General features: G+C 41.9%; 1 pseudogene; it reads left to right on the forward strand.

The window, feature by feature from the left end:
- Nucleotides 1–17,449: 17,449 nt before the first annotated feature.
- Nucleotides 17,450–17,567, forward strand: LOC126485282 (5S ribosomal RNA; annotated as a pseudogene).
- Nucleotides 17,568–22,230: the final 4,663 nt, after the last annotated feature.

The raw sequence follows: 22,230 nt of genomic DNA on the forward strand, positions 1-22,230 counted from the left end.
ATAGCATCATCTGCAAAAAGCCTCAGTGAACTTCCGATGTTATCCACAAGGTCATTTATATATATTGTGAATATCAACGGTCCTACGACACTCCCCAGTGGCACACCTGAAATCACTCTCACTTCGGAAGACTTCTCTCCATTGAGATTGGCATGCTGCGGTCTGTAATCTAGGAACTCTTCAATCCAATCACAAAACTGATCTGATAGTCCTTATGCTCTTACTTTGTTCATTAAACGACTGTGGGGAACTGTGTCGAACACCCTGCGGAAGTCAAGAAACACGGCATCTACCTGGGAACCCATGTCTATAGCCCTCTGACTCTCGTGGACGAATAGCGCGAGCAGGGTTTCACACGATCGTCTTTTTCGAAACCCATGCTGATTCCTACAGAGTACATTTCTAGTCTCCAGAAAAATTTTACTTGAACATAATACGTGTTCCAGACTTCTACAACTAATCGACGTTACAGATATAGGTCTATAGTTCTGCACATCTGTTCGACGTCCCTTCTTTAAAACAGGGATGACTTGTGCCCTTTTCTAATCTTTTGTAACGCTACCCTCTTCTAGAGACCTACGGCAAACCGCTGCAAGATGGGGGGGCAAGTTCCTTCGCGTACTCTGTGTAAAATCGAACTGATATCCCATCAGGTCTAGCGGCCTTTCCTCTTTTGAGCGATTTTAATTGTTTCTCTATCCCTCTGTCATGTATTTCGATATCTACCACTTTGTCATCTGCGCGAGAATCTAGAGAAGGAACTACAGTGCAGTCTTCCTCTGTGAAGCAGCTTTGGAAAAAGACATTTAGTATTTCGGCCTTTAGTCTGTCATCCTCTGTTTCAGTACCATTTTGGTCACAGAGTGTCTAGACATTTTGTTTTGATCCAATACCGCATTGACATAAGACCAAAATTTCTTACGATTTTCTGACAAGTCAGTACATAGAACTTTACTTCCACATTCATTGAACGCCTCTCGCATAGCCCTCCTCACACTACATTTCGCTTCGTGTAATTTTTGATTGTCTGCAAGGCTTTGGCTATGTTTATGTTTGCTGTGAAGTTCCCTTTGCTTCCGTAGCAGTTCTCTAACCCGGCTGTTGTATCACGGTGGTTAGTTTCCATCTCTTACGATCTTGCTTGGCACATACTCATCTAATGCATATTGTACGATGGTTTTGAACTTTGTCCACTGATCCTCAACAGTATCTGTACTTGAGATAAAACTTTTGTTGACGTTTCAAGTACTCTGAAATGTGCTTTTTGTCACTTTTGCTAAACAGAAAAATCTTCCCACCTTTTTTAATATTTCTATTTACGGCTGAAATCATTGCTGCTGTAACCGTTCTATGATCGCTGATTCCCTATTCTGCGTTTTAAGCCATGTAAACTTTATACACGCTGACACTTTTGTATGTCGTTGTCATTTGCTGTTATATACATTCGTAACGCTGCCTCGTATCCTGAGGATGGAAATGGGGCTCATGTGTAGGATGACGAATGCGTTCCCCAAGTAATGTTTGCACAACGTGTGGAGTGGGGGACGAAGCCCCCGTCGCCGCAGGCACGCCCGTCTCGAGTGCATTCCAGCCCGCGGGGGCGGAGGCGGGTTTCGGTTACCTCGGCGCGGACCCTGCCCAGTCGAGAGCTCGCTTTCACGCCTCGGCTGCTTCAATCAACCCGGCGAACGCCGCCGCAGCGCTGCCATCCGGCCAGGATACGTCGCGCCAGTCGATATCCAGTCTCCGCCGTTCCCCCCTTCGATTCTTTTCCCCTTCCGGCTCGGTGGCTGCCGATGGGAGTAACAGTCTGCCAAACACAGACCGAGTGTTCGCAAGTGAAAGTTCTTTCGTAACGGAGCACCGAATGCCGAAGCAAATGAACGCGAGACTCCATTCCCACAAACGTCTTATAGTCCACCTTCTGTTAACGAACACCCAAACTATACTCTCACGCATGTGAATCATATGAACATTTTCGGAATACATTTGTGATACAGACACAGCCTTCCATTTCAATGACTGCGTCAGCATAGGTGTCCAAATGGTACAGAGTCGTATACACTATGCAAAGACCTCTGAATACGGAGCTGCACAACACTGAATAAAACTGTATTTATATGCGTTGATTGACTATTCAGGTTGTTATTGGTTGAACATATTATGAATGGAATACACACAACCCTCATGTAACGCACTGCAGCGTCAAAGAAACTGATAAAGGCATGTTGTTGTTGTGGTCTTCAGTCCCGAGACTGGTTTGATGCAGCTCTCCATGCTACTCTATCCTGTGCAAGCTTCTTCACCTCACAGTACTTACTGCAACCTACATCCTTCTGAATCTGCTTAGTGTATTCATCTATTGGTCTCCGTCTACGATTTTTACCCTCCACGCTGCCCTCCAATGCTAAATTTGTGATCCCTTGATGCCTCAGAACATGTCCTACCAATCGGTCCCTTCTTGTCAAGTTGTGCCACAAACTCCTCTTCTCCCCAATTCTATTCAATACCTATTCATTAATTGTGTGATCTACCCATCTAATCTTCAGGATTCTTCTGTAGCACCACATTTCGAAAGCTTCTATTCTCTTCTTGTCCAAACTATTTATCGTCCATGTTTCACTTCCATACATGCCTACACTCCATACAAATACTTTCAGAAACGACTTCCAGACACTTAAATCTATACTTGATGTTAACAAATTTCTCTTCTTCAGAAATGCTTTCCTTGCCATTGCCAGTCTACATTTTATATCCTCTCTGCTTCGACCATCATCAGTTATTTTGCTCCCCAAATAGCAAAACTCCATTACTACTTTAAGTGTCTCATTTCCTAATCTAATTTCCTCAGCATCACATGACTTAATTCGACTACATTCCATTATCCTCGTTTTGCTTTTGTTGATGTTCAGCTTATATCCTCCTTTCAAGACACTGTCCATTCCGTTCAACTGCTCTTCCAAGTCCTTTGCTGTCTCTGACAGAATTACAATAAAGGCATACGTATTAAAATACTGAGATACCTAAACAGGCAGAATACGGCGCTGCTGTTGGCAACGCCTATAGACAGCCAGTCTCTGGCAGTTTTATACCTATTACTGCCGCTAAAATGGCAGGTTATCAAAATTTAAGTGAGTTGGAACGTGGTGTTATAGTCAGCGCACGAGCGATGGGACACAGCATCTCCGAGGTAGCGATAAAGAGGAGATTTCCCAGTACGACCATATCACGAGAGTACCGTGAATATCTGGACTCGCGTAAAACATCAAATGGCACCAACGACGAATGAAGAGAACCGTTCTGCGTGACAGCCGTGCAACCCTCGAACGAATAGCCGCAGATTTCGGTGCTACGCCATCAACAAGTGTCAGCGTAGCGAACCATTCAATGAAACGTCGTCGATAAGGGTTTTCGGAGCCGAAAGCCCACTCGTGTTCCCTTCATGACTGCACGACACACATCTTTTCGCCTGGCAAGTTCCCGTCAACACCGACATTGGATTGTTGATGAGTGGAAACATGTTGCCTGATCGGACGAGTCTCGTTTCAAATTATATCTGCGTGTACGACTGTGGAGGCCACTTCAAAAATACATGGAGCCAACATGTCACCCTGTGACTGTTCAAGCTAATGGAGGTTCTGTAATGGTATGTGGCGTCTGCAGTTGGTGTAATATGGGACCCTGACACGTCATGATACGACTCTGATAGGTGACATATGTGATAACCTGCGTCCATGCATGTCATTTGTCCATTCGGAGGGACTTTGGGAATCCCAGCAGGACAAGGCGACACACCACACGTCCACAACTGCTACCGAGTGGCTCCAGGAACAACCTTCTGAGTTTAAACACTTCTGCTGGTCACCAAACTCCCCAGACACGAGCATTATTCAGGATATCTAGTATGCTTTGCAGCGTCCTGTTCGGAAGAGATCTCCACCCCTTATGACAGACTGATGGACAGCTCCGTATGATTCATGGTCTCAGTTCCCTCCAGCACTACTTCAGACATTAGCCGAGTCCATGCCATGTTATGTTGCGGCACGTCTGCGTGCTCGCGGGGGCATACACGATGTTAGGCAGGTGTACCAACTTCATTGGCTCTTCAGTGTGTTCTACAATATTTGCTATTTCTTACACGAACCGGTTTTCGGCTGTTTCGCCATAATCAGAAAAAAATATAAGTGTGTGGTGCAGTGAAATTTTATTCGACCAAAGATTTTAAACCAGTCGATGTACCGAGTGTCTCCACTCACAGTGATGATAAATGTTGATGTTAGAACTAGGAATAAAACAAGAGGTATTATTTCCATGTAAGTATGATGTAAGATTATTTAAATGTGATAAAATATAAGACACATCACAGATGAACTACAGACGAGTCGCAACAGTTACACATAGAAGAAAATAATTTAACAATAAACTTTGGTGACTTATTCGAAAGATGTGGCTGGAGAAAATAATCTTGCCTTTAATAGATCCTAAATTAGAGACACATAACATCTAATAGTGGTAATAAACAGGTGAGAGAATTAGCAGCAATTTAACGAAGTAAAAATTTATTATCACAATGACAAATTTTGTAGTATTTTAAATAAAGGAAATGTGCATTTGAGTGAGAGGGTTAGTTTCCAACATTGCCTGGATGCTGTTGTGAGTAGTACCTGCAGTTAGAAGTTGTGACTAAGGGAACTGTGTTTGCTCATTCAGTACCAAGCCTGACTGATGGACATGTGTTTATTAATTTCCATTATATCAAGATAACTCATGTTCCTTGCTTTATGGATGTGACACAGTTCTTCAAATTTCACCTCCTAACTATAATCATCTTTAAACAGGTGGTCTGCAAAAGTAGAATCCCCTTCTCTAAGATTCCAAATTCTCTTGTGTACTTGCAAGCGGGTACGTATTGCCTTGCCAGACAGATACATATAGAATGTGCCTCAGTTACTAGAAATTTTATGTATTCCACTCTAATTTAAATCTCTGATTCTACAAAATATCACAGCACCACCTAATTGTCTTTGTACCTGACGATGGCGTAACAGCCGAAAAGCGGTTTTCTGTAAGAAATAATAAATATTGTAGAATATTACACCATTGTTGAGTGAGTTTCATTCACAACAATATATATGTAAGTGTACGCAATATCGGCTGCTCTGTTATGGTCAGCTGTGTGTGGAAAAGTGGACTGACAGCCAAAGACGTTACACGCAGGAACTGTCTTAATGAGTCACGTAATACCAGTACTGAAATTGATTTCATTACTATACCATATATTGTTTTCCCTACTACCGTATTAGATACACAGGTGTTTCATGGATTTCCATGAGGCTAAACACCTTTCAAAAGCCACCGAACGCTGTTAATAAAATTAAAAGGAAATGAGAAGCATTTCATTCATAGAGTATGTCAATAAAGCCAATACGGCATTTTGTCTAAAGGATAGTGTCCGTAAGAGAACACTATGGTTTTTGGTCGGTACTTCAGTCTAGTGACTGATTTTAGAATCAGATCAACAAATGTGCATTAGAGACCGCCATAAGCAATTTCACATTTTTTCTACAGTTTTTGTTGTTATTAGAGATGAGCCTGTGTCTTGTGGAGAATTTGTAACAATTTCGCATTATTCTCATTTAAGTGCTTTATAATATATTAAAGCTATGTGAAATAAATCTATAATTCTCCTGGTGCAGAAATTTGTAGTGAATAAATTGTTATACATTTGTAGAACAATTTACATAAATAATTTGTCATACATCCTGGCTGGTGCACTACCTTGTACCCAGAAACAAAAGAACGGCTTTACGACGGGACATGTGACACTTGCAAATGAACTGACTTTCATTAATGTCAAGATTTTCACCTTTCCTCAAAATGGAGATATGTGTTCACTTCGGATGACTTCTGTTCCAAAATGTATTAAACTTGTATCCGGTTTTTGATGACATATCCACAACACTCTGAAATGTCCGTGGAACATTTTCTGCTAGGTACTTGCTCTTGTTGTTTCTTGATTATGATTTCATATCTGGAAAAAGCTTAATTTAGTTTTATCTGTATTTTGCAGCTGTGAACGTGACTGTATTCAGTACTCAGGAATTTCGAATCAAAGCGCCTTCAGTCGTAAGTTTTTTTTCATGTTAACATGATGCATTCCGTACTCTGTGGGTCCATCTTCAGGTTGAAATCGTCTAATAAGTGATTTGCATCTGCAGTTGAATGAGATGAAATGTATTTCCCCTTTATGAAAAAATTAGATGTTAGGTTTCGAATTTCGTGACTCGATTGCTGAAATATGTGAGAAACAGCGGAGAAAACAATGAAAAACTTACCAGAAACACAAGGGAGAATATTTTTAACCTCCTGAGTTCAGCATACATTGGTTAGTCATAGTGTGGTTGAACATCACGTCATTCAGAGCGTACTTTTAGTCACAGCTGGTTAAAAACACTTCACAGACGTAATTCAACCTGTTATGATCAAAGATGAGGTTTATCACATAGTGTCAGAAATAAGAGTGCCAAGAAGTTGACGTATACAGGGAATAAATTTAAAACGAGTCTTTGAAATTAATAAAATAACTATGGCCAGTGAAATCTGCATGTTAATTTAACGTAGATTCAGGCTTTTTGATTTTTGGAGGTATATTTCCTATTTTTCTGTCAAATATACGTTATTACCATTGGCTTCTTTGTACGGTATTACTGAAATGTTATCTGTTTTGTTGACCACAAGTTTGGTATACAGTATACAAAGTGTAGTGACTGATTTTTCGAAGAGGTTAGTAAGAAAACATTTACGTGTTCTTGGAAATAGGTTTGGAAATTTCTTTCTCTTTTCCCTACTTGGTGGGAAGGACAATTATGGCCTGATACTTTATACACTCCACAGTTGTTCTACATCTGGTTGGCTGTTATTGTGTTCTGGATGAGAAAGTATCCTAATTTATTGTTACTGAAGAATGCAATTGTTACACTGTTCTATTTTGGAAAGGTTAGCAATTTTCTGTGATACAAAACATGGCTTTTGCACATTAACAGTGAACGTCATCATTTAAAAATGGAATAAGAAAATATATTAAACTTGTATCACTGGTCTGACTATTGATGAAAGTATGAAAAGCATCCCGAACTACAGCACTCTCTCAGCTCTTTAAAATTAGTGCTACGTTCTTACCAATAGTAAGCTGTTACAAGTTATATTCGCACTATGTTAAGAACTTATGACACACCTGATGGACCGTTTTAAGTAAATAACACATATTTACATAACAAATCAACGATCAACGGTTAGTCAGCTCTATTTACTCTCGTTTGCAGGTAAACTGGACGAATGCTTAGTGAAGGGCTTTCGGCAGTTTTTTGTATCGACTATTTAGATAGCCGTACATTAGCATTTCAAGAAGGCTGTTTAGAAAAGTTTTTACAGATTTTTTGTATAAAACATTAAACAAGAGATAGAAAGGAACAGCTTACAATTATGCATCATTTATTCAATTAAAAACTAATGTTAAACCACACTGCAGTTTCCATTAAGACTTATGCTTCATATAAAAATATTAGTATTTATAATGTGTGAAGGAATAAAGCAAGCATACAACGCAACTAACTGGTACACATAACTTGTTGAGAAGCAGAATTATATCACAATTAGATGGTGAAATGAAATTAATAAAATGTTTAAAATTTCCTTGGTATTTTTGGTTTTCCCCTTCTCAGGGTGGGCCAAATTAATGTATTTAGATAGTAGGTTCCTCCTGCTTGAATTGCACAATCGTCTTGAATTGTTTTCATCTTCTGAAGGAGTAGAGAGAATTATAAGATAAATACATTTGAAGAGTTCTGTATATCGCCCTTTAAGTCTTGTTTGAAGCGTCCAGTCCCATTATTCTCTCGTGCCTGCCTCCCTGCCATTATTAAAAGTCCTCGTACAACCACTGATGTGGTCCTATAGCGTATGGATATTGGAAGGAAATTCGTGAATATTCCTCTGTATGAATATCCACTTGATTTATATTTGTAAATTTGTGTTTCTATATGAATTTTAAATTTTCTCCGCAACGATATTAACGAACGAACTCAAGGGAATTAATATGTGAATCCTCCACAACTAGAGGAATCATGAGAGGGAGGGAGAGAGGAGGGAGGGGGGGGGGGATGGATTAAGAGAATAAGAAAAATATTAAAAGGGAACTATAATTACGTTGATTTTATATTTATTGTAATGAAACTTACAATAGTGGTACAATAGGAAATGAAAGATGTATTTTTGTAGTAGATCTGTGAAACATGAGAAAGTGTGTTGTAAGTACGACCCGGATATTAATTTCCTGAAAAAACAGTGAAATATGCAAACATTTCTGACCTAATACTTATTTAAATATGAACTTACAAATAAAATGTCGCTTAATGTAAGTTTATTTTATTTTTGTATAGTTTTTGGTATACCATGTAATACGAAATTCACTTTTAAACAAATTGTAAATATAGTGCTACCATTTAACAGTGTTTCAAACAAACTAGCACTAGTTTTTGAAATGTCTGCATGTGTCTCAAAAGGAAACATGAAGTAGAGTGAAAACACAAAAAAATGTTTTTCTACTGCACACCACTTGCACAAAGTATCCCAAATATCCCAAATCAGTTAACACGTCCTGTCATTTTAAGTTTCTGCAGAATTTCACTGGATCGCAAGGTGCATTTTCAGTTTTTTCGCTGGTGATAGATTTGCCCCATGAAAAGCTCCTTTCCACATCACACGACATGAGAAGAGCGTATTTGAAGGCAGCGAAGTCGCTGGACGCCAACTGTGGTTGATTCTCTTCAAATGTTGTGTCATTATCAGAAAGACTGTCAGTAATATCGTACATTGTACAAAATCCAGGATTCCGCTTTATAAAACTTTGGAATATGTTGTTAATTTTGTCAGCCACATGATCACAAGCTCGATCCAACTCCTTCTACATATGTTACACCATTTACACGAAGTCACACTATTGAGTACAAATACCTTCCAATGATATAATTACTTTTCATCCTAATAGAAAGTTGTCGTTGGTGTATGATAGTTTCAATATAAAGTATCTGTTAAGACCTTTCTGACAATTATGAAGTACTTGATTCATCGCTAGCATGCTCACAAAAGACTGTCTTTATTTTGGTGTAGAAGGGACAGAAATAGTCATCAGTACTAAGTCAAGAACACTGTAATGCAAGAGGTGGATGAGGAGAGGGGGGGGGGGGGGTAAGCTGGGTAGTGCAGCTGCTTGTTTCCTGAATTTTGAACCAGTAGCGGACCTTTCATATTGATTTTCTTGCCACAAGAAGTTAATTAGACCAAGTCAGGATAATCTGATAGCACCTCTTCAGGGACTCTGTGTAACGCAAGTGCAAGGCAAGTGATGTACACGAAACTGGTGTACGTAAAGTGAAGATCCATTGGCCGCTTTAGCCATGTACGAAGCACCATCACTTATTAGCAGCAAAACGCTGTCTAGGTTCACACCATCCGGTCACATTAGTTTCATAGAATTTTCAAACATAATTACATGTGCCGAGTTTTTTACCCTCGCGGGAGCTTCAGATGTTCGGAGGAACATTTCTCCACACTTGCAACAAAACGCTCACGCACATCGTTGGTTTCATCTATGGACAGCTAGACCAATTCGTCATCAACACTGGCGGCACACGGATAAGTAGTTCTACCTCAGTGTAGATTCATCTGTAACTGGATGTGTTTTGTGCTTCTCCAGGAAACGCTTGAAGTGTGTATTGTTCAGCTTCTCCATTGGGATATTGCAAGACACCCTCATGTCACACAAGTCTTTGAGGAATGTTTACATGATTGAAAATGGCTCTAAGCACTATGGGTCTTAGCATCTGAGGCCATCAGTCCCCTAGACTTAGAACTACTTAATCCTAACTAACCTAAGGACATCACACACATCCATGCCCGAGGCAGGATTCGAACCTGCGACCGCAGCAGCAGCACGGTCCTGGACTGAAGCGCTTAGATCCGCTCGGCCACAGCGGCCGGCGATTGAAGATGGACCTAACTGCTCAAATAAAAGCGATTGTCTGCTGCTATTTTCAGCAGTTCTCTTCATACGGCTGCTGTGTTTCGTGCTATTACAGTGTATTACACATTAAAGTGCTTTTCAGCATTAACGTCACATACTTTACAACATAATATATTTCCGTAAGTTCTGAAGAACTTTCCAAAATCGCGAAATAGATATCGCAACTTCATGCTGTTGAAACACTTTTCTTTCATCATGCTGATCCAGAATGACTTTGTATTCAGACTGAGTTGTGTGACCGTGTCTGTGATATTTATTAGGTCGGAAGCCACCTTTGTTGGCTTCGACTGCGTTTCGTTGACATCGCGGTAAAATGTCTTACTTCAACGAACGGACTACTGTGCTACGATAGGTGTTTACTATAGTCCTGATAATTAAAGCTATGTAGTGACTGTTGTGTTTACTTGTTACAGTATCGTGAGAAATTATCATGTGAGCATTATTTTCATATTATTACTCTTGTGTCCTTAATGGTTCGGGAAATATGTGCATTTTTGGGAAAAATTGAACGAAACATGACTTATTATTGCAAAAATGGGCCGAAATGCGACATGTTACTGAAAAAGGTGTAAATATGACTTTATATGCATAATTACAATAAATTTTTGTACAGTAAGAACCTAGATAAGTTCATAAATTTTCGTAGCGTCAGCCGAAAGCTCAGGAAAGAAATATGGCATGTCATAAAAATTCGGGCCCTAATTATAAGCAGAGGAAGTGAACTGATGTAAAAATATAATTGCTACAGGACGCCATTAAAATGCTGGAATTACAATTACTTTCGACTTCAGGGTGGTCTCGGTAGTATCAGTCATTGTCCAGATCTTAGGAGGGCGTGATGTCACGGTTTACATTGGTGTTTAGAGAAATAAATGCACAGATGAGTTACCGAGATCACATTGAAGCTTGCTTTCTAGGAACTTCAGGGTATGAGCCTATGTTCCATAAATACGATGAAAGGGTCCTGTAGCCACCTTTCATTGCCAACTCTCGTAGTGGTCAAGTCGGCAAAGAGGTTTCCGCTACTTGTGAGAAATCAACCTGCGTTAGGTTGGTGGCGGAAATGGCATCCTGGGATTTTCCGGTCCACGTGGAGCGTGGAAGAGGCTGGAGAAGCGGGAGGCAGTCTGCCGCCGGTACGGGAAGCGTACACAGCTGTGCTCCAGTCGAAGAAGGGTGAGTTGGACTGAGCGCGTGGCGCGTTGTCACATAGAAAGGGGAGCTTTTAGCTTTTGGTCTCGAATTTCGTCTTATTAAGATTTACTTGCTGGGTTGCAGCAGGGAATGCAAGGCATTGACCAATGCATCTCCGCCTTAGAAGAGGGGCACCAAGTCATTAGCAAGCAGGTGATGGAGCAAGAAGAAAGGTTCGCTGGGAATATACGTATACTTGCAGAACAATGCCAGAGTGAACAAGTGGCTCTTGAGTCCCGAGTAGGACGAAATTCCGCCAGGGATCTCCGCGCGTTAGCAGAACAATGCCAGAGTGACCACGCGGATTTTGTGTCCCGAATAGAGGACACTGCGGCTAAGTGCCCGGTCCACCTTAGCGCGCAGGTAGAAACCCTCAGCCAGGCGATAATAGCTCTCGAGCGAGAGCAAGGGCTTACGCAAACAAAACAAGACACGGCCCACCGAGAGATGCGAGAAGAAATAGCCAGGATCTCAGACGCAGTGGCGCGTAAGTCTGACAATAATAGGGAAACGATTACCTCGTCATCAGCGGATGCAGACGAAATACGGTCGATAACGAAATGTCCGCGTGGACAGTGTGAAATATAAATACAACAAAGAGGGGTTACCGAGGGAATATGTGAGCGCATGGCCCGTTTAGAACTTCACCTAAAAAGGTTAAAGGCCCATGAAGTTGAAAGAAATGAACGAAAGGGCCATTATTCCGACGATGATTCCGGGAAGGATGGCGAATTTGATCATCGTCATGATCACGGATCTCGTACCAGGTGGGAACGGCGCGGATCCCCTCAGGAACGTTCGCCAAGGGAAACTCACGAATTTGACTTTAAACATTTTCTGACGGTGAGGAAGTTTGAAGTCTTCCGTAACTTGGCTACGGAGATTCACCCGCGGGCCTGGTTACAGCAGTTCGAGTTCTCTCTTCCTCCTATGTGGCCCAGTGCGCACAAGATAGAGTATATGTGCGGCTACCTCGAAGGTGAGCCAGCGGCGCGGATGAGGTCAATTGCACGCAATTGCTACACTGTTGGGGAGTTTCGTCAACACTTCCTGTCGATCTATTAGTCAGTGGCAGCGCAAAGTCGTGTAAAACACGGACTCATTATGCTACCAGAGTTAAACAGGTCAAAATTCTCCAGCCCTGTGCAGATGTTCGAGCACATGCTGCAGGCGAATGAACATCTTGACGATCCTTATGGACCTGCAGAAATTATTCGTATTTGCCTGGGAAAGTTTCCAATGCAGTTGCGGCACGTTATCCTAGCAGGGCGATGTAAGGATGACGTAGAGGGGTTTCGCAATTTCCTTTTAGAGCTTGAGTGCGATGCGAATGGCACCACGCAGAATTACGGTCAGAGCGCCTACGAGCAGCGGCCGCGCAAGCGAAGCCGCAGCCGTAGAGACAGGTGGCAATACAGACGTAATGAGTCGCCTGAGAGTTACAGAATGCGCGAGCGTTGGCAGCGTCGCGACTCCTCACGGAACGCGGGCAGAACGAACTATGCCAATGGTCATCATTCGCCTAGAGGAAATCAAAGACACTCCTGGGAGTTTAGAAGATATGGTAATGAGCAGAGATTTAGGCGCAATTACAGCGGACCCAGGAACGGTAGTCGTGACCGACCTCAGAATAATTATCGAACAAGGAACAACAGGGTTGCCGTAAACAGTACGGGTGGTCCGCCAGTGGGTGTTGAAATTCGTCCCGCAAACCCGCGACGCAGTCCGACAAATGCCTCTAATCAAAGGCATCAATGACTGTTGGCTGGCTCGGTTGGCGTCAAACTTAATGAGGACCGGTGCTATTGATGATATTGATGTGCATTTGAATAAAGGAAGACGATATTAGGGAAGATTTGTTGAGGGAGGGCCACAGTATTGGTGTGCCCGCGGTAAACCCAGTCGCCTCTGTTTCGTAAAATTACAGTGTATATTTTCCAATGTTTTGATTCACTCTCGTGTGATTGAAATTAAAGTTTATATTTTATATGAATTGTAAAGGGTCCCCCAATATGTGTGTAGTTATTTCTTCTTGTCAGCAGAAAGGAGTAGTGTTGTGCAGTTTCAAAACATCTGAATGTGAATGATTATGAGGCTCATATGAAGCGTTTCCTACTACAGTAAGATGGCTTTCGTTCTTTGATGACTAAAAAGGTATCGGGTGTGTTGGCGTGGCGAGTCAATGGTCGTAAGGTAATTCTTGATGATAAATTACAGTTTTAGTGTTCTTATTCCCCTTAGGTGAGCATGATTCAGTGAGATTTTTCAAATGTACTGCGATGTTAATGAAGCAACTTGGTGACTTGTAGGTGAAGGACTTGTGTATGAAGGGAGATTAATAGTGTTTGATTTTCAGAGTTGCCATCTTATAAGATATTTGGAAAGTGTAACTTGCCGTCACATACTACTAGGTACGGTTGAGGACACCAGGGTGTGAAACCCCAGAAGATGTATATGGAAACAGCTTATAAACTCAAGCAGCTTGATATTTAATAGAGAATCAATGCGACTACCTCCAAGCTAAAATAACATGACGGTAGGTGAGGACCCCTGGGGACATGTGGTGAGTAAGTGTGTAATCATTATGAGTATCTTATGATAGCAGTAAGTTGGGTACTCATGGCCCTGGACAATGGATTTCCTTTGACAGTATTTTTTTATGTACTTATAGGACGAAGTGCTTATGTGTTTGCTAATAGGATAGGATGATTTTTATTTTCATTTTTATGCCCACTGACCTTTTGCATTAGTCTGATGAATAGATTTTGAAACATTTACCATTCCAGATGTGACTTGAATGAACCTTCTGTGTCTCATTAATCATAGCTTTTATTATGAAATGTCCATAAAAAAGAAGTCTCTGAAATTTTTCACAGATCAGCAAACATGTTCTGCAAACCTTGGAGGAGCAGTCAATGAACAACGATATGGGTATTGGTGTTGAAAGGAATATTTTGTTTATATGTGGGAATTGTAGTCAGGCTATATGGTGATGGTGACTAGTACGAGCTGTGTAGATTGTGTGTGAGAGCGTAGTTAGGGGCAGGTAGAGTTTTGTGTCTGTAGCTAGCAGCGGCGCCAAATCCTATCCAAATCCTGACCAAACCTTGTACAAGATCTACCCTGAATGATTGACAGCAGATGTAATGCTGGAACTATATTTTATAAAAAGGATTTTTTGTTTGTTTGAACATTGGTTATTTAATTTTCTTCATTGTTTTTTTTATTAGTAATGTTAAGAAGGCCCTTTTTGTGAAGTTAATTTTGGGCACTATTCCATGTATTGATCAGGAGTGAGAAACTCCGAAGATTTTGTGGTAATCTGTACACATGATATTTTGTAACGATCCCTGTGAGCGTGCAAGGCCGCCTAGGGAGCCTCTGCATCAGAAAGCACAGGGCTTGGTCCACCGGCAGGCGTTGCCGAACCCTGGTATCAACGGCGAAGCAGTGATGCGGCGAGCGGTCACAGCTGTTTCCCCGTCAGTGGGGAGGGGATGCTGGTCTTCCCCCAGGCGCAGGCTCACACCGAAGCCCGCAGGCGTGTCACTACGGCAGCGCCAGCTGATGGCCGGCGTTCCACCCCATGCGCTAGTCATCTGACAAGCGAAAGGGAAAGTATGACGCACACCAGGCGAGGCCGCCGATCCCTGAGCGCCGCTAGTCCAGACGGCTGCTGCGGTGAGGTAACGCCCACTGCCCGGAGGGACGCGGGTCCCACCACTGATGCATCAGCTGAGACGGTGCAAAGAGGTGATAAGCGGGTCTCAAGCCCGACACCCGCACGAGTTTACGTCGACCTCGATGCGACGCAGAAGAGCGCGTGTCTCCCCATTGACACGACAGGAGACGGGGGCGTGTGTCGGTAAAACACATTCCTCCACAACACACGGACGACGACCGCCAAGCCGCCTTCTCGATGATGAGGCAGGGCCCACAAGTGGTGATGTCCTGCAGGTCTGCAACGCCGAACCATCCCACAGAATGGACGCAGAGGGTGGAAACGGGCACGAGGCAACGTCGCGGGGTGCTGTCTAGGATGAACAACCTGGGTTACAACGGACGTTACAATCAACGCCGCTGCGAACTCCCCAGTTCTGTGTTGTGGTCCCTAGTAGCTTATCCTCCAAGTCGCCTTTAGAAGAGACGCCCACCCCAGCACCTAAAGAGAATACCCAGTGAAACAACCATGTGGCGAAACTGAAAAATGACAGCGTGTCAACGAGTTGATTTCTGGATGTGTTTTTGTACTCATGTCGTATTTCCCATAGGTGATTATTTACCAGCTGTCATACCATTGGGTTCATTAATGATTTTGTATCACTGTATTTGTTGTGAATATTGAATTTTGCACTTTCACTTGCATGTTTTTATATATGTCAGCACCAGATGATACTGCTTTGGTTCGTGATAATGATTTTGCATCATTGTATTTGTTTATACATTTATATATATTACGTACCTGTTCACCTATCTCTCTATGTTAACTTTTGATAGTTGATTAAAGCAATTTTAAAATAGTATCTCATGGTTGTGGTCGTAGTAGGACAGATGACATGATTTTAGCGTAGTATATCACGCTTAATTTAATTTGTTCTGTTTGCTTTGCGGACCGCATGAGGTCACAATTATTGACTAAGGTCAGATAAAGCTCACTTGGATATAAGAGATTAATCAACTCCTTTGTGCTGCTGTTTACTGTTGCAATTGTTACTCGTTAGGGTATGTTTGTTTCGAAGACTGTTGGCGAATCTCCTAGCATGGCGAGAAAATTCGCGGCACAGTCTTCTCCGGGACGTTTGGGGTGATGAAAGGGTCCTGTGGCCACCTTTCATTGCCAACTCTCGTAGTGGTCAAGTCGGCAAAGAGGTTTCCGCTACTTGTGAGAAATCAACCTGCGTTAGGTTGGTGGCGGAAATGGCATCCTGGGGTTTTCCGGTCCACGCGAAGCGTGGAAGAGGCTGGAGAAGCGGGAGGCAGTCTGCCGCCGGTACGGGAAGCGTACACAGCTGTGCTCCAGTCGAAGAAGGGTGAGTTGGACTGACCGCGTGGCGCGTTGTCACATAGAGAGGGGAGCTTTTAGCTTTTGGTCTCGAATTTCGTCTTATTAAGATTTACTTGCTGGGGTGCAGCAGGGAATGCAAGGCTTTTGTAGACTTTCAGTTTGATTCCCAATGCAGTCTTGACTTTGATCCGTGAGAGGAACGCAACACAAAGGAGTTGCATATGTTGAAGTGCCCTCGGTTCAGTGTGAATGTTTATGTGCCTACAACTGTGTGTGTATGCTTCTAATCTTTTCCGGATCTTGGTAATTTTTGTGTATTTGTGAATTTTCTTTGTCTCATGTGGTTAAAATTTGGCCACGGTCCATAGAAATTGTCTCCGCGGACCGAGTGGGCACGCGAGTCTGTTATGAAACGTATAGTTTTTCACAAGCAATTGTACATAGTTAGCATGCCACAGCAGTCTATAGATGCACTACATCAATGTTTTAAGGAATAAATAATTTTGCCTTCAATCTTATCTTGTGTACCGATGTTACGTCGCCGTTACCTTCGCCATTTACCTTGTAGTTTTCCTTGTTGGCCCACCTATAGCGTTTCCATGTGCACAGGTGTAGTGATTAGTGTCCCTTTTTTTATCTGAAACAAATGCTCTGGAATAGATCGTGTTTTCACGAATCTTGCTGCAGGCTGCACTTACGCATGGTGTTCACGCCCTCTTTACTTTACTCAATATTTGATTCACGGGAAGAATGCCTGGATCATATTAAGAACTACATCCCATTCTTTATCAATGACTTTACAATGAATGTTCTTTTGTGAGTTTTTCTTATTAATAAATTAAGTAATTTTCCGACTCAGTGCTACCTCTTCTTTGTCGTGTGGCTAGAGTTGGTGGCGACCCTATCTTTTATATTGATTTCAGTGTCAAATAGCATTTTCTTATTCAAAGTGCGCGTGGGTCTTTTAGCTATCAGCATACATTCAAAGGGCGCTTCATGCTTCTTGCACATAGCGTCCTTTTATTCACGCCACTTACAACGAATTGCCGTCAAGATCCAAAATGAGATCATAAGATAATTTTTTTCAGTGCTTTAGAGTAGCCGATGTCATTGCTCGAATAAGGTTTACGCACGAAAGGTAACTTCATTAACAATAACTGACATGAATGTGCAACGGCCTTGCCGCAGTGAATACGTCGGTTCCCATCAGATCACCGAAGTTAAGCGCTGTCGGGCGTGGCCGGTACTTGGATGGGTGACCATCCGGGCTGCCATGTGCTGTTGCCATTTTTCGGGGTGCACTCTGCCTCGTGATGCCAATTGAGGAGCTATACGGCCGAATAGTAGCGGCTCCGGTCACCGAAAACCATCATAAAGACCGGGAGAGCGGTGTGCTGACCACACGCCCCTCCTATCCGCATCCCCATCTTAGGATGACACGGCGGTCGGCTGGTCCCGATGGGCCACTTGTGGCCTGATGACGGAGTGCTACTATACATGAATGTGCTCAACAAAATAGTTCGAGTATACATCGTCGGCCAAAGTCAATTAGAAATCCTTTACCAATGTTGCACCAACAAATTTGGCGATTGCTATGTTATTCTGCATTGGGTACTATTGTCGATTTTCAACGAGAGTTCAATACCGTCCTGCCCTCATTATCCGAGGGAGTTCTTCAGTCGATCGTCAGCGTCCGCAACATAAATTATCAACACTTCGTCAGCTTCTTCTTTCGTCTTTCCAGTTTATTCTACGGGGACGATATTGTTACGTGGGTTGGGTCAATGTTAGGGATACAGTAGTTGGTGGCCGCGTGTCCTCACAGACGCCAATAATTTTTAAGAATTGCCAGTAGAAAATTATGGAGTCCTCTCATGACGCATTTCGTAAAACCTGACAGACGTTTAGGATACAATCAATTACAAAATTTTATGTGATGTGGACTAGCGTCGACGTTTCTGTCTATGTAGCAGACAGACAGGAGCTGTTAGACATACACTGGAGTGAAAGGCTGCGTGAACCCCGACGCTGGCGATCATTGCTCGCAAAGAGGTGGGGGCGTGTGGAGCTGTCTGCCTGACAAAGAAACCGTTGATACTGGCGTAAAATAACTGTCACGAAGGAATTCCGTTGCCATAGGGGCAGCAGGGGGCTTGACGGCTTTCTGCGAGTAGTTTTCCCCAGGGCGACCGACCGTTGCTGCCTTACAGATGGTGTGAGGTAGCCGCCATGGCGCGTACACAGAGCCCACAAATAATTCACGGCTGTCGGATAAGTAAAATTCGTATTATTAAATTTACAGGACGGTCAATGGAACCACGTGGTAGGGAGAAAAGAAACAAGCAAGCAGAACTATGTATCCGTTCTGCATACAAAATGATATTTTAGATACTGCCGATGAAAGCTATGAATATAACTGTTACGTTTCAAAAGTAATAATACCTCACCGCCATAAGCGATCTTAAAGAAAAAAGTGTCCGCACGTAGTACGTAATTATAGATACTAGCAGGATGTTGATTCCGACGGTTGAAAAAGAGATTTTAGTGCAAAATGAATCGTAGAACAATGCATGTTACGGCGTCTTAGAAAATGAACTGTAAGATTTACCTTTAGGCGTGTCATTTTGTGTTCAATATAGATAAGAGCAAATAGCTCACTCATTAAGATGTAAATAATTGAAAAACCAAGGCCCGAACAACACACTGATGTCACCATGGAAAAGCTGGTGAAATTTTAGCCCCAATTCATACAAATACTTAAGGCAGCGACAAGTGTAATGTACTTTTTATTTGTTATGGGATACATGTGGTTTATTCTGTTTTTTTGTGTAAATAGACTGCGAAACTGTCATTTGTTAAAACATCAGATGACTCAGCGTGCAATTGCTGGTCATGTATTTCTATGTGCACCTTTCATAATAATATGTCGATTATGCGTAATTTTCTGGGTTTTGCAACGACAAATCATATCTATATTAAGGCACTGGTAATCCTGACCTGTGTGCCATTTCGTTTTGACGGGGTGTATGCACTGATGAGCAACATGTCATCCGCGACGAAAGTATTTTAATATTTTCTGGCTGCAAGTCTAGGGACCCGTAGTATTTTCTCTGGAGTTAGAAAACTTAGTGAAGTTTTCGACAGTTACGCTGGTTAACTCTGAAGAGTAGAGCGGTTTAAAATTTTCGCAAGATTTTAATTCTAGCCACCAGCGCTGTGATAGGAAACTAAATTTCTAAATGGGTTCGTGGACTCTCAAACCTTATCCTCAAATCTATAACCGACTTTTTTTTCAGTGTTAGCTTCTAACGGCAACCATATACGGCGACTATAGCTACTGTCTTATGTCGCTATCTGACGGTCTCAAACAATAGTTTCGTTATTGAAATGTACCCAGTTTGTGTTGTAGTCATTTGTTCGTTTCACCACTGATAATCCTGTCTGCAAATTAAATCACTTTATAGGAAACTAACAGAACATTAACGGCATACTGTGACAGATGTGTGGTCATGTCCTAGAACACAAATGAAACCATGGAACTTAAGAAACTGGTCACGCACTTAGTTAACCCCTTAGTCATACAGACACATTTTGTGGAAGATAGTTAGTACGTCGCATACTTAGAGAGTAACACTTTTCTCTCAACCTTAGTGATTAACTCTTAATTTATATACTGCTTAAGTATGTTGAAGCTTTACATATGTACTCTAACAGCTGTTCTATTATTCAGAATGCCGATACGATAAAGCGAAACGCAACATTAATCTGCACAAACTCCCAGCAGTGATGAGTGAACTTCTAGTTACACGCAGAGTTACTGCATGCCACCCTAAGGCCGCAGAGTCTGCATACGGGATGAAGCAAACTATCTGCAACATGAACTTCTGATACAGCCACCTTCCTCGCTTCTGTATGGTAGTCCATAGCTAGACACATCACTGCATAGTTTTCTCATCCTCAGCTTAGCTCAATTTCAGTCAACTATTTGCTGTGTAACACACTAGAGTTATATTAAAGAATATTTGATTTATTATTATTGTCTTAATTAATGTCCACCATCAAATATTTATGCGTTAAATAATAATTTTCTAATTTGTCATTTGCTGGAATGGGATCAACCCCATCTGCGAATAACACTTGAGCGGTGAATAAAACCCGTCTAAAAAAAAAAAAAAAAAAAAACCTATTTTCCTTATAGTCTTCTCAATCGGAATTATGGTTGTCGTAATTTTCGCCATGAAAGGGTTGATTTTATTTGATATCATGCACTGTAGTAGACACGAGGATATTACTTTTTCGCAAGTGTGCGAAAGGGTAACAATCAACGAGTTTGGACATCAAATGTCGGAATTCGGTCGTAGTTGGGAAGCTAGAAAACTGAAAAGTGAGATTTTAAGGCTGAGTCTAGATATATGGGGTGGTCAGTGAAATGAAATGGAGAGAAGACAAGTATTTCTGACCAGACGAATATATGGTGATATCAGGAGCAGCAGAAAATGGTATTACAGGATTAGCATTCGCTGTGAGTAGGTACACTGGGCAGAGAGTGAGTTTCTGCAAACAGTTGTAAGTTGGCTGTTTAGGTTTTCTTATTGGTAACGCCAGGTAGTGCTCTGTATGAAAATCACTGGCTGTGCTGTGTGCAGTCTGTGGCTAGTTTGCATTGTTGTATGCCATTGTAGTGTTGGGCAGCTGGATGTTAACAGTGCGTAGCATTGCGCAGTTGGAGGTGAGCCACCAGCAGTGGTGGATGTGGGGAGAGAAATGGCGGAATTTAGAAATTTGTAAGACTGGATGTCAAGAACTGCTGTATATATTATGACTTTTGATGACTATTAAGGTAAATACATTGTTTGTTCTCTATCACAATCTTTCATTTGCTAACTATGCCTATCAGTAGTTAGTGCCTTCCGTAGTTTGAATCTTTTATTTAGCCGGCAGTAGTGGCGCTAGGTGTATTGCAGTAGTTCAAGTAACTAAGATTTTTGTGAGGTAAGTGATTTGTGAAACGTATAGGTTAATGTTAGTCAGGGCCATTATTTTGTAGGGATTTTTGAAAGTCAGATTGCGTTGCGCAAAAAAAATATTGCATGTCAGTAATTTTTATAAGGGGACGTTTCATATGGCGACCCTGCCAGGATACCTCACTGGAATCTTCTGATTTTTTCTTGTAGTTTGTGTAATTTGTGTAGCTTTTGCTTATTGCTAGTGCATAATTGCAGAGAGAATTTCCTTTGTAGTTGTAGTTTCTCATTCTTGTACAGTAAAACAGTTGTGGCATGCATGTAGGTTTGCACCAAGTATTTCGCAGCTGCGCTTGCAATTAACGAGATATCATTTTCAATGCTATCTTAATGTGTTTTCTTATTTTGCTCTTCAAATAGTGGTTTTCTGTGTTGTCTTGTGAAATATTGTGACAATAATGACGTGTGAAAAACGTAATACTAGGTTCCAAAGTAAACTGAGAAATGACAGTGAAGACGAAAGCAGTGTGTTAGCGCCAATGTGCAATGAATTAACAAATGTTCAAAGTAGTAATTTGGTAATTGTGCGTAGGGAAATGGAGCAGGCGGCAAACAATGGTGTAGACATTGAAACAATTAGTGAACAGGGAAGCATTATCGATCGATCGGTCGGCAACAGGCCGCCTCAGGAATTGGGAATGACAGGACACAATTTTGCAAATACTGCAGATTCAGGATTTGGGTCCTCACCGTTTTCTCAAATAAGTCAAGACACATTTTCTGCTTGTCAAAATGTGAATGTTGCCGGTGCAACTTCACTGCCGAAAAGCACTGAGGAACATGTTTCAGACACCTTTGCATTGTTATTACAGTTAATGCAACAAATGGGACAAAGGCTACAAAAGTTAGACACAATGGAACAAAATCTTCAAAAGTTAGACACAACGCTTGAACAAAATCAAAAACAAATGGGACAAAATCTTCAA

The sequence above is a fragment of the Schistocerca serialis genome, chromosome 6 (genome assembly GCF_023864345.2).
Source record: "Schistocerca serialis cubense isolate TAMUIC-IGC-003099 chromosome 6, iqSchSeri2.2, whole genome shotgun sequence".
Taxonomy (NCBI): Eukaryota; Metazoa; Arthropoda; class Insecta; order Orthoptera; family Acrididae; genus Schistocerca; species Schistocerca serialis.